The sequence below is a fragment of the Passer montanus genome, unplaced genomic scaffold, assembly GCF_014805655.1.
Source record: "Passer montanus isolate IOZ18808 unplaced genomic scaffold, ASM1480565v1 scaffold32, whole genome shotgun sequence".
NCBI classification, from domain to species: domain Eukaryota; kingdom Metazoa; phylum Chordata; class Aves; order Passeriformes; family Passeridae; genus Passer; species Passer montanus.
This window is the reverse complement of record NW_024367930.1, coordinates 7123296-7135971: the sequence shown is the minus strand read 5'-3', so window position 1 is coordinate 7135971 and position 12676 is coordinate 7123296. Positions and strand designations below refer to the sequence as shown.

The 12676-nt window shown below is 39.3% G+C and overlaps 1 protein-coding gene across 1 annotated transcript in view; it reads left to right on the top strand.

The window, feature by feature from the left end:
- The window catches only part of EPDR1 (ependymin related 1), a 29242-nt gene that overhangs the window by 424 nt on the left and 16142 nt on the right, over positions 1 to 12676 (top strand). The window lies entirely within an intron of this gene.

Here is a 12676-nt window from a genome sequence, read left to right as displayed (position 1 = left end):
GTCTCCCTCGGGCCCGGCGTTGCCGGCGGCTCCTCCCCTGCGTGAGTCGGGGCAGCGGAGGCGAGGCACCGGCGTGCTGGGAACAGCTGGCGCTAGGAAACCTGTCACCAACATGGCTTGGAGCCGTGTGTGTATTTGTATATATATCTCCGTGTAGATATATGTGTATATATATCGAGAGATTTATGATCAACAGTGTCAACTTTTTACCTTCAGAAATACTACCCCCCCCCCAAGGGCTTTTGCTATTGAAATGGAATTTGAAACGAATCCAAAAATTTGTGGTATAATGGGTATCATGAGGTATAATGAAGAGGTTATACTCAAACACGTGAATAACGGGGTAAGGGAGGAGGCTCTAGCTCAGTGATATGCTAATAAGTTTGAGTTACAAGTTCTCTGGGCCTTCTTGGTCCTTGTCAGTGCTTGGTCCTAAATCAGTGCCAGGGTGTCAGGATGCATCCATTACCTGTGGTGCAGTGTATTCATTCCCATTGCAGAGCTCTGCAGGACCTTCCTGTTTTTCAATTATACAGGATGTATCAGTTAAGCCCATAACTAATCCTGAAAAAAAATCCCTGTGTCATTGTCTATTTCTTGATTTGCTGAAAAACAAATGTAGAAAAAAGCTGACGAAAGAACAGCCTCTTTTTCCTTCCTCAGCCTGCCAAGCTCAGGTTGGGTGGAAGAACTGATTGGCCTAGAGAGGCCTTCCTGAGTGAGACGTTTCTGGCTACTGAGTGTCAGTCACTTTCAGACAACATGTCAAAACATACCTGCCAATGTGAGGGTAGCAGGTCTGCCCATACCTCCACCTCTCCCTCCTACACATTGTTCAAATAATAGTGCATCCATCGTGGGGATGTGTGAGACAAGGTAATGACCAGCCTACAAATGCTGTATCTTCCAAACTAATGGTCTCTCCTTTTAAAAGATCAATATTCCTTTTCCCCGCTGTCTTTTTTTTTTCCTGACAATCAATTTCATACCAACATCACACAGTAATTGTTTTAATCTTTCCAAAGCCTGTGCTCTTATGTGGTCCTTTCCCTCCAAATCCCCTGATGCTTGTAGAACTGGTTTGTGTGTTTCATTCTCAGGCTTAACTTTCCCTAGTTGTAAGCTTTTTTCATTACTGTTTTTGCATAGGAGCCATGCAAAGAATGTTAAAAGCAACATACAAGTGTTTGTTGGTGGTCTGCTGGCATAAAGCATAGAGTCTGACACTGGCCATGGGGTGCTCATGCTTCCTTTCTTCTGCAAGTCCTAGGTTAACTTTAATGTTTGACAAGCATAAAACTCTGCTACAAAGCCTGACACAAGTCTTTTCTAGCTTCTAAGTTGTACTACACTTATTTCTTCAAGCTTATGTTTATTTTATTTGAAAACTTTGTTTTAAGATTGAAGAATTACACTACATTTTAGACTCTGGGCCAGATTTTGTCTTTTTCCAAGATCTTATCTTTTTACATTTTTGATAAATACCTGCTGTGGATGCAGTTTGTCTGGGTTGGCACTAGAAAGAGGCAGAGTGCAGGCAGGTGCACTTGTTGATTTCTCCTGTTAGATTTTTGTTGTAGACAAATGTCTAACCTCAGAGGTCTTTAATGGGTTTCTAGACCCATGTTTTCTGCCATCCAAAAGTGGAAGGGGTTGATTTTGTTATATGGGCAGTAGTGTCTGCTCAGGGCAGGGATCTATTGTGACCTGATCACAACTTCATTTCAGTGTGGACACAGTGACTTGTAAACTGAAGCCTTCAGAAGTTAGAGGCAAAGGTATTTATCCTGTCTTTTAAAAAACAACCTCTACTCCACCCTGTTTCGACATTGACAAGAAAGGGGTAATTATGCTGAGGCAGTGAGTACAAAATCAACAAGAAAAATAGTGCTGCCTGGTCTGTAAGGAAATTTCAGTCTAAATTCTCACATTTTGCTCCTATCAGATGTAACTTATGTGCAGCAATCAGGGTTGGCCAACAACCACATTTTTCTACAAAGCATTTTCTGAATCTTGCAAATATGGACCTTAATCAGACACAGCCCTGTTTGAGGTATTGGCTGAGGTTAATCAAGGACACGAAGATTTTCCTGTGTGGGATGGCTTGCAGGCTTATAACCGCAGGAAAACATGAAACTTTCAGGTTTTATTGTAGATCTATGTTTCAAATTCATGTATTCTGCCATGTGGCATTTTCATACCTACATCAGCCCAGTAAAACATACCTACCTCAACTCCAGGCAAGTAGCCATAAGGTAAATGTCCAGTTGCTGCTTCATTAACATAACTTCTTTGTCCATCAGTTGTTTCGAGATCACCTGAGATGCAGTGACCCACATTGGTAAACACTGCCCATTCCCCATTGTCCAGCTGCACTGTGTCACCTGCCACCTGGGCACACACCTCGCTTGCCAGACAACCAACAGCGCCAGTTCATTAGAGAAGTCATAGCTGTGGTTTCAGAAAACCATCTTGTTGGGTGGGTGTTTCTCTAGGTCACGCAATTGGCTCCTGCACTCTGGCTCAGAGTGTAAAAAACTACCAGCAGTGATCCTAGGCTGAGATTTTTTCGAGGAGAACCTATTCCAGTTGGATTCATTTCTGGACTTTCTTTTTCACTTCTTTTACGGACTGAGCCTTAGCTACACTCTGCTTCTTTTGTTTTCTCCAGCATGCCTTGCCCTGCTGCTTCTTTCCCTTTCAGGATCAAATTTTTGTGGGTAGACAAAGTGGGCAGGGACAATCTTGAAGTTTTGTGTGGTGCTCAGCTGATACTGATAGCAGAAGAAGAGAAAAGAAAACAAACATTGAGTATATTGTACTGTTTCCCATTTGGACTAGGTCATTCCAGATATAATGTGAAAGGGGAGCACTTGAAACAGCTTCCTAAACGTCTTGAGGCAGAGCTGAGTTCATGCTGTTAAACACAGAACATGCTTTTTAATCCTTTATGGCCTACAATATGAAGTTAACTTCGTTTTGTGATCTCTGTATGTTAAACCTTCCTCACTTTTGTTCAACCCTCTGTTGGCTTCTATCTCAGGACACTTCACAAAATAGGTAGTAGTCACCAGCATGGTTTGCAGCTGGGGCAAGAGTTTCTTTTTAAGGGAACTTCAAATGATGTAGATTTGAGTATCACATCTCTGCAAACTGGTAACAAATCCTGGCACAAAAAATTCAAACAAAAAATCTTACTGACTGCACCATGGCCAGAACTTCGTGTCATCCATCACCTTACATTTTCTTGGAGAAATAGAGCAAGGGGTGTGCTCTTTGGCACTACTGGAGCCAGTCAACAGGTGTTAGTGTTCAGTTATGAAGAAAAAAAAGCATGAAGTGAGGAGCAGAAATAGTACAGATGGTGTTTGAGAGCTGGAGTGTTACTTGCCACATGCTGTGTTCACAGAGTTTCACACTCACCTTCCATACTATTTTCCACAGAATGATTTTCAGGGAAGGCCCAATAACATACTGTCTTATGAGAAATGTGATGGTGGGAAGAAAAAAAATTTCCATGTGGTCAAGAAAGTGAGTAGGAGGAAGAAAATGTTGTTTTTTGTTTTTTTTTTCTTCTATGCATGTATTTTAACAGTAACCTCCTTGGCCTATTGTACAGTACTCATTGAGATGCCTGTGTATTTGCAACTGACAGGGGGTTAGTGTCTTAAAAACTGTATCTGCACAGCAGAAAAACAATCAGGAGGTACTCTGTCAGTATTAATTTAAAAAAACAGAACTACATGTTGTTAAATTCCTTTAGTTCAATCATATTTGCAAAAGATAGGCACAGTTAAGGGGAGGATAAGCTCCTCACCTGGCCACACAAACTGCTGGTGTGATAGAGGAGTGACAAAGCTATGTTTAGAGAAATAAGTCTCTTATTCTGGCAGGCTCTTTGCCTGTGTGTGTCAATCCCTGTCCTTGACTGAAGACAGGCAGCATAAGGTCAGGTGCAAATATAACAACATTCATCTGGAGAAGAGGTGATGACTTTTCAGAATAAACAGAGTGTGGGCACACATGGCTGACTTATCTCAACTACTTTTTAGTTGTTTTAGGATGTGTGATTGTAAAGGAAAAAACAGTGGTGTCTGACCTATTAAAATCGTATAATCCATCCGTTCTGTGGTCATTGTGGTGACTCAATAGGCTAAGTATTGAGCTATGCTGAGCAACTGCAAATTTGTTTCCCAGACTTGGTTTTGGGAGTGGTTTCTGCAGTTTAATGTTTTGGGGAATGAAAGACTGTCACGGCTAAAATTTTCAGAATTGGCCAAGTTGCCCAGGAACCCAAGTTCCATTTTTTAAAGATAATGTAGAGTCTGCAGACTTGTGAGACCCTTAATTTGCAGTGAAGCAGAAATGAATTTTCAGCAGTTTCTCTAAATGTAACCTGAGTTCTTGGGACCTAAAATTCTTCATAAGATGCTGTGTATATAACTCGCTTCTGAGAACAAGAACTGAAGGAAGGTACTTGGACCTCCTGCATTTACTTTCCTCCTATAAGTGTCAAGTTCTTTCAAGTGTCTGCTGCTGCTAATGTCTATGAGTTTGGAAAGGTGGTTTTGGAAAGCTGCTGTGCTGGATGTACACTGACTGTCAGATGCAAGCCTCAGTTGTTCTAGTGAGTTGTGTGGTGAGGTGTGGAGGGTTGGCTGTAAAAGCCTCAACTCCTGCATTTCCATCAAAGCCCTTTTCCAAGTCAGTTTACTGAGTCCCTCAGTGATGCTCCCAGCCTAGGCAGCTGGTTCCTTGGAGAAGAGCACTGTACAAGGAGGGAGCTGTGGTCCTTGATGGCTGCACGAAGGAGCATCTCGTCTTGCTCCAGCTGTTCACTGTGTTTATTTCTGCCCCCAGGCAACAGCAGTCATTCCCTTTTCCAAGTTCTTGGTCTTGTTGGAAGTCGGCCAGGATATACAGCTCAGGAAGGCACTGGAGTTAATTGCTATTGTTGTTACAGGTGGTCTGGTTGGGAAGCGATGAAAACACTGCTCAGGGGAGGCAGTTCAAATTCTTCAGCCATTGAACTGCATCGGTAACAAGCAAATGGACTCTGTTAGAGGAAGTTGGGAACTGTTAGCTTAGCAAAGCTTTTTCTGTCTTGCGTGCTATGCTTTCTTGGACAACAGCATCTTTGTTAGTTGTGGAAAAAAAAAAAAACCAACAGAAAAAAACACCTGAGTATGAATGAAGCAAATCCATTGTTTTGAGATGGTTGTTCTGCTTAGTGTAGTGCTCTTGAAACCATTGTTTATGCTAAGTGCTCTGCAGCCATTTCATACAATACCAAAACACAGCACACATCCAAACTGAACAGAATAAACTGGCTCTTAAATTCAAAATAGCGGGATCCACAAAGCCTTTTAAAGCTAGAGAAAAAATGTAGATAAAGTGTCCAGTGACCCCAAATTGATGATTTGCTAGAGCACTGGCTGGTGTACTTAAAAACCACTGTCAGACACTCACTGGGATCATTACTACCACATGAGTTCTAGATATTGTTTTCTGGATGTTGTTAAAAAACAGAGGTTCTCATTAAAAAGTTTTGTTTTTCTAAAAGATGTTAAATGGTAGTCGCTAACACCATGTTATACTTGCTACTAGTGGATTGACTTAAGCCTTTTATCTATCTGAACCCTTTAAACTTAGGGAATTACTTCTCTATTCCCTCTTATCCTCTCTTACTTGTCTATTTGAACTTTTTGAAATAATGTGGTTTTGCATTGAAACTTATGGCTCGTTTTGTACTATTGGACATTATGGCAAAAACTTAAGGCAAGACCAGGACTGCACTGAAAATACAATATGCCTATATATCTGTAGCTTGGAGCAGTGTTTTCAAAAGATAAATCACTGTAAATTTTATTCACTGAGGTTTTTGTTTGTTTGTTTGTTTGTTTTCTTTTTGGTAGAGATTTAAAGTAGACATGAATAGAAAGAGATTCAGTGTTCTGTGGTCACAGACAGCTGATGGTGACGTGACTGCACAGCTAAACAAACACAATGAAAGACATCTTTATATTCATGATCTTAATTTGGACTCCATTCAGCTTGAGGCCTGACGCAATTCAGATGTCACAACTGACAACATCACACCTATTCTCACAGGACCAAAGGCCATTAATCTGAAAAAGTATCTCCTCTGAAGGTTAAACAAGAATTTTTTAACATAGGGCTTTTGTGAGGTGAAAAAAATTGTTTTATTTTCCAGATAGAGACCTGATTTGTATTCCATATCAACAGGCTTATCCATTTATTAGCTGCATACATTAGCTGCATCCAGGTTTTCAATTGGATGACGTTTTCCCAAACAAGTAAAGTCAGTGAAATGGCACTTTATTTGGTATGCCAAGTCATTGGTTGATTCAAAATTGAAAGGTGTGGTTCAGGTATCCTTCTGTCCTCTCTATTTCGCTATAAACTAACTGGTGGCTAACCTTGGCATGGCATAATAAATAATACTGAGCTGTTCAGACTTGAGGCTATCCCCCTGTGAATCTGTGTAGCTGCAACAGCAAGAATCCAGCTCCTGAACCTCATCTCGATCAGCTTCATCCCTGTCATCAGATGATTTTCATTTTGGCCTTACCTGTATACTTGCAATGAATCGCCTGCTCAGCAACTTGAGTTCTCTCTCATGAGGTATTTTTACCTGTTGCTCTTCTTTACTCAAAGGGGAAATTATATTCTCCTCCAGAGTGTTTTCAAGGCATGGTACAGTGTCTGATGTGCTGGGGAGGGCATGATGTCTGGGTAAAACAGGGCCACTTTGTGCAATATTTTGGCTCTTATAGAATAAGGAGCATTATGCCCAGGATGGCATTGCATAACGTGAAGGTAGCAGTGGCCAGTGAAACTTCTCCTCACCTCTGCCAAGTAGCCCTGCTTCTTTCAGTTGTTTTTGTTCACTGCCTCACTTTCATGGCCCCAGGGGAGATGTATGTATGTTGACTCGAGATCTGAGATTCCACAGGGAAATTCTGTGTTGTCCCGAGGCTCCGGAGGATGCTTCTTTGCCTGTATCATGGTCACTCACCTATACCTGAGAGTCATGGGCCAAGGACAGGATTTTCTGCCAAGAATTTTTTCCATGTGTGAAAGTGCAGACAGTTCAACCTGAGAGACAGTCTTTGTTTTAAGTAGTGTATTAATTTCTGGAGCTGGTACCTCTTATACATTTATACTCAGGAGTAAATTGGGGTTTTCCAACAGTAGCCTAAATGTCCTTGTCCAAAGCCCAGTTTATGGTTTTCTTACTACAGGTGGTTTTACTACTCAATATATGGTTTTATTCTACAGTAAGAAAGAAGGAATCATTTGTTTTCATGTGAACTCACACTTTTTTTCATGTTTCATTAATAAAGATCCCTGGCTAACATTTATTTGAGAATCAGTTTAATCATTGTTTTGAGGGTTATGTGCAGACATTTGGATTTGTGTCCCAGTCGACTCTTAAAAGATGCTTCCCGTGTATCACAAAAAGTCAGAAAGGTACAGTAACTTCTTCAATTCTTGTTTTTGCTGTGAGAATTTTACTAGCAACATTCCTACAGTCAATGGGGTTGTTCCCATAACTTAGCAATGACCATATTTATGCTTTTACAGATTTGTGTTTATGTGTTTTCACGATTTTAAAAATTTCTGGCATCAGAACGTGAATTTGGCAGGCATTTTCTTCTTGTACAGTGCTCACACTGTAGTTACTACAATTTTTCAGTCTTTGGCTACTAAGAGTTCATATGTCTGGGGAGCTACTTAGCTATTCATTCCATGAAAGCTTATTTTATCCCTTTCATTCCTTATGAAATTTACCCTTCCATTCTGGCATCATCCAGACTATGTTTTGTGGGCTAAATCCAGCCCAGAGGGAACTTCCATCCAGCCTTCTGCCTTTCCCCACTGAATAGCTCCTTGTTGGTTTAATGATTGTCTGAAATTTGGATCCCTCTGAATTGCTGCCCTTCTGTCCATGTGGGAGGAGCAGAAGAGACTGGATGCATAGGTTGGAAATTACCTCAGTCAACCCTGTGGCTGAGGGTCAGTGGTATACACTGCCATATTGAAGGAGTGATTGAAAATTCATGGTAGTATGTGTGCAGATGCCACACTGCATATGTATAGCTTATTTCTTTGGCATATGAAACTGAGTGATCTCAAGATTATTCATTTCTGGTCTGAAAAAAACCTGTAAGATTCCAGCAGTGAAGAAGATGTAGATTGTTAAATATCATTGTGAGATACCAAATCATGTTGATTCTGGAGCTCCGTCTGCATTTTTAAAATTTCTGTTTTGTTTTGTAACTAAAGAAGAACATGTTTCAAAGCTTAATAGAAATACATCTAGGACTGTATAACTGTCTGATTCAACCCAAGTGTCCCCAAAGAGTGATCTAAGAGTGACAACAGCACATCATATTAATGGAGTTCTAAAAGAGTACTAAAAATCTTGATTGATGCCTTCTTTTGGATATTAGAAGACTGAAACTTTCTTTCTCTAGCTTCTCCCTAAATGATAAACAAAAGCAATTTCTTCATTGCTGTTCAAATTATTTTTTATCATGAAGCATCTGAGAAGTGGCTTGTCCTTAAGTTCATTAAACTCATTTGCCCTTCTCAAATGGAAAGTGATGTTGTCTACGTACTAGTTATCTTATTTTCTGTATGTATTATTTTTCCTGAGGATGGTTCATAATGGAATGTGATAATATGATAGATAGCAAACAGTGCAGAAGACCAGTATTACCACATGTATTGCAACATCTCTTATTAAGGTTACTTAGTTCTTTACTTAATTTAAAAAATAACATTGTAATAATAGCCTGCATGTTTACCTTTTGGTCAGTTGAATAGTTCACAAGTAAATAATTCCTAAAACGGCTTCACTGACCCCTAATGATTGACTTCTAGTGCAGTAATGTGCTTCAGAATCTGTTCCTTTACAGCTGTTGCCAAATATTATTTCATACTTGAGAGTGTGTTTTCAAAACACACGGTCAACAGCTTTAGCAGGAAAAGTTTTGTGATGTCTAAAACTAATTTTTCAAGTTGTCTGTTTGGAACAAACCATTTTCTAATGTACATTTTCTTCAGGCTTTAATGGAGTAAGATGAAAAGGGCCCCAAAACACGTCCACATAATGTAAATCTTATCAGCAAGATAAAGAACAAAAACCTCTGTCTTCATTCTACTCTGTTCTTATTTGGAGGTTGGGACCAACTGCAGTAAAAAATAAAAAAAAAGATAGCAAGGAAGATAAACCACTAATAAGACTTTCCACTGAGGTTTTGGTCTCTGATGTTACTCATCCCTTACTCTGTTAGTTCTTGTACTTTCACACTTAGCAAACCTTAATTTGCTGTCCATCTGCCAGTTTTTTGTGGGAATTCATGGCTGCTACTTCATCTGAAAATCAGATGGCTCAGTAGATACTAGGGCTTCTAAAAATGTTGTGTGCTTTGCCATTTATTTTGGTGAAACCGTACACAGGAAAGCTGGTATGAGACCTGTATAGCTGCTAAACAGCTGGAAATTTCTCCTTAAGTAGTCTGTCTGCATGGAAACCTACTGTTTGTATGGATACCTGTCATTTCAGAAATTAATGTTTCTGAGGGGGAATGGCCAGATTTTCCCCAGAATTTTCCAAGGGCAGTTTTGTGCATGGCAGTGCTAAAGGCTTTTAAATACTCATATGGAGACTAGAGTCCACCCAGTGAACACAGTGAAGAAAGATTTCATTTTTCATTCTTTCAGTATCTCCTAATACTATTTGCAACTGTGGTTTTATCATATTCAGATACTTTTCTTGCCAGGAAACTTAAGATTCTGCCATACTTTTAGGCAGCCAGCACTGGAAAGTTTACTCATGCTGTGCAGTTACGGTAATTCTCAGAGGATGCGTATTTGTAGAGCAGAATTCTGTACAGATTGAGGAATTCTTTGTAGAATTAGTTTCCAAGAATTAATGTATCACTATTTTATTAGATCCAGATTTGTTAACTTACATCTTCTGTACAAGAAATTAATTTCTTTTTCTTATCTGTGAGAATACCTGGGGACCTTGAGCAATCTGGTCTAGTGGAAGATGTCCTCCTTGCCCATGGCAGGGGGCTGAAACTAAGATGATCTTTAAGGTCCCCTCAAAGCATTCTGTCACTTCCAGAAAATAGAGGAAGGCACAAACTCAGATAACACACTGATAAAGTGTGACGGTGAGGTATTTTCTGTACTTTTTTTATAGATAAAGAAAAAAGAATTAGGGAGAGTAAAAGAAGATAAGGGTATGAGAGCAGAGACACCCTATTGCATTAAGTTTATACCCTTGCTATTGAAGAGGGAAAATGTGAGAGACCTCCTAATTGCCTCAACACAGCAGAAGATAAAAAATTCCTAATTTTTTAACTTCTGCTCTACCTATTTCTAAACCAAATGTAATCATGAAGATATTGATTCTCAATACATTTATGTGTATTCTTTGTTTATTGACATACACACATTTTTGTTAGTTTCACTGAGTGGAAGAGCAGGTGACTTCACATGATATGTACCTCATAGCCAGATTATTGTAAGTTCCTAAATTCCTAAAGTAAGTCATCTAGTCCTCTGAAGAAGAAAACAGTTGGTCACTAGAGATGTCCAGAGTACCCAGTCTGTCACATAAGTTGTGCTTGCATAGTCAAGCCAAGTCAAAGTGACGTTCAGTCAGATGATATTCGAGGCACTGCCTCAAAAAGGCAGGTGCCACAGCTGCTTAGCTGGAGCCAGGTAGAGGGATCCATGGTGGGTCAAGTAGGACCCCTCTCGTGTTGTGATTTGGAAGTCTAACACGTCTGAAACACAGTTTGGTTCTTTGGATTTTCTTCCTGACAGAATGGGAAAAAATCGGGCTTACAAGCCTCATTCATGCCCCCAAATATGTGAATGCAGTTTCAGGCTGTAAAACTCCATAAATTATTTTTGTAGATAGTTTTTGAGGTTTTTTTAATGTCCCTTAAAATATTATGAAAAATAAAAAAACATCATTACAATATGTATATGATGTTTCCCAGAATCTCAGTCAGTTTCAGGCTGTAAAACTCCATAAATTATTTTTGTAGATAGTTTTTGAGGTTTTTTTAATGTCCCTTAAAATATTATGAAAAATAAAAAACCATCATGTATATGATGTTTCCCAGAATCTCAGCACAGTGTATAAACAAGCATCAAGTATAAGGAATGAATTCAGCTCCAATCATTAGCCCAGACTGTTTGTACTGAGCGCATGTAGAAGTTACGTTTTGTAAGACCAAGCATCAAGTATAAGGAATGAATTCAGCTCCAATCATTAGCCCAGACTGTTTGTACTGAGTGCATGTAGAAGTTAAGTTTTGTGATAATAGCAGCCTCCAGGTACAATGCCCTTGAGATACACCTGCAGTGCAGAGCACTGGGGCAGGCAGTAACAAGATGAGGCTTGGTGGGTGCAGGTTTTTTCCATCCTCTCTCCCCCTGGTTGCTTCAATAGCACTTCTCTCCCTCCCTCAGAAACCACTTTCCTGTTCCCTGGATAAGTCCAACTACATGGGTAATGCAGTGCAGAGAGTGTAGGAGATCAAGTACCCCAAGCAATACAGCAGACCAGAAAACAAATGGATAAATGAAAATGCTCCAAAGATATCTCATAGGCAAATTAATTTTTTTGAGTCTCCATACTCTCAGAGTTATAGGATTTTTATCCAGTTTGCTGTAGCAAGAGACTGCATTAAAAAAAACCTTCCCAAAGGAGAGTTTTTATGACAAAAAGATGTTTCTTATAATTTAGGTGTTTGCAGTTAAGGATATAAAGATATTAATTACTTTGCCTAAAAACAAGGCCCAGAACACTATAAGGGAGAAGAAAAAGAAACGTCACGAAGCACAGAATGTGAAAAAGTTTGGTAAAACTTGTGGAAATACATTTTTGTGTGGTTGAGATTGCATAAAATGTTTGCCTTTCAGCATGTCCTTTTGTTGCCCATTGAAGATAAGTTAATAGCCATGCTAGGTTTTAAACTTTGTTCAAGTTATTTTTTCTTCTAAATGGAACACCTGAAGTAGCATCTGTAAAAATCAGTGAAACTTTTCTGGCTGATTTTGCAAGACTTTGGGTCAGGTTAATGTATAATTTTGGAGAAGGGGTCATCAAGCTATATTTTTCTCTAATTACATAGCTGATAGATGGAAATTGCAAGCAGGAGCAGTTACACGAGGATCTGCTCTTGTAATGTGGAAAGAACAATTGTCTCTTGACAATTGGAAACATGAGGGATGAGAGAGAAAATCTGATGGGCAGAAAGTGATTTCTACTGATATGCATCTCCAGCGAAATAGTTCAGGAGTTTCTTATGCGGTCTTTGAATACAAAAAAAAGTGTCTAGCAAAATTGGGCACCTCCATTTTGCAATGATTACTCTGACACACTGAATTTTAGAAAATACTAAATGCTGTCCCTCTGAAAATTTGCCCCTTTTTTAGTATCTTCATTTTGAATGCCCAAAATAGGAAGCTGTTAAAAATCACTGGTCAGTTTTGAAAATTCTGCCCATTGATTGTATAAAATAATGCAGTTAGAACAGCAAAAAACTGTAATATGCAAATATGAAACTGTGTAATTTTGAAATAATTATAAAGTCATTTTCTCTTTTTAAAACAAGAGCTA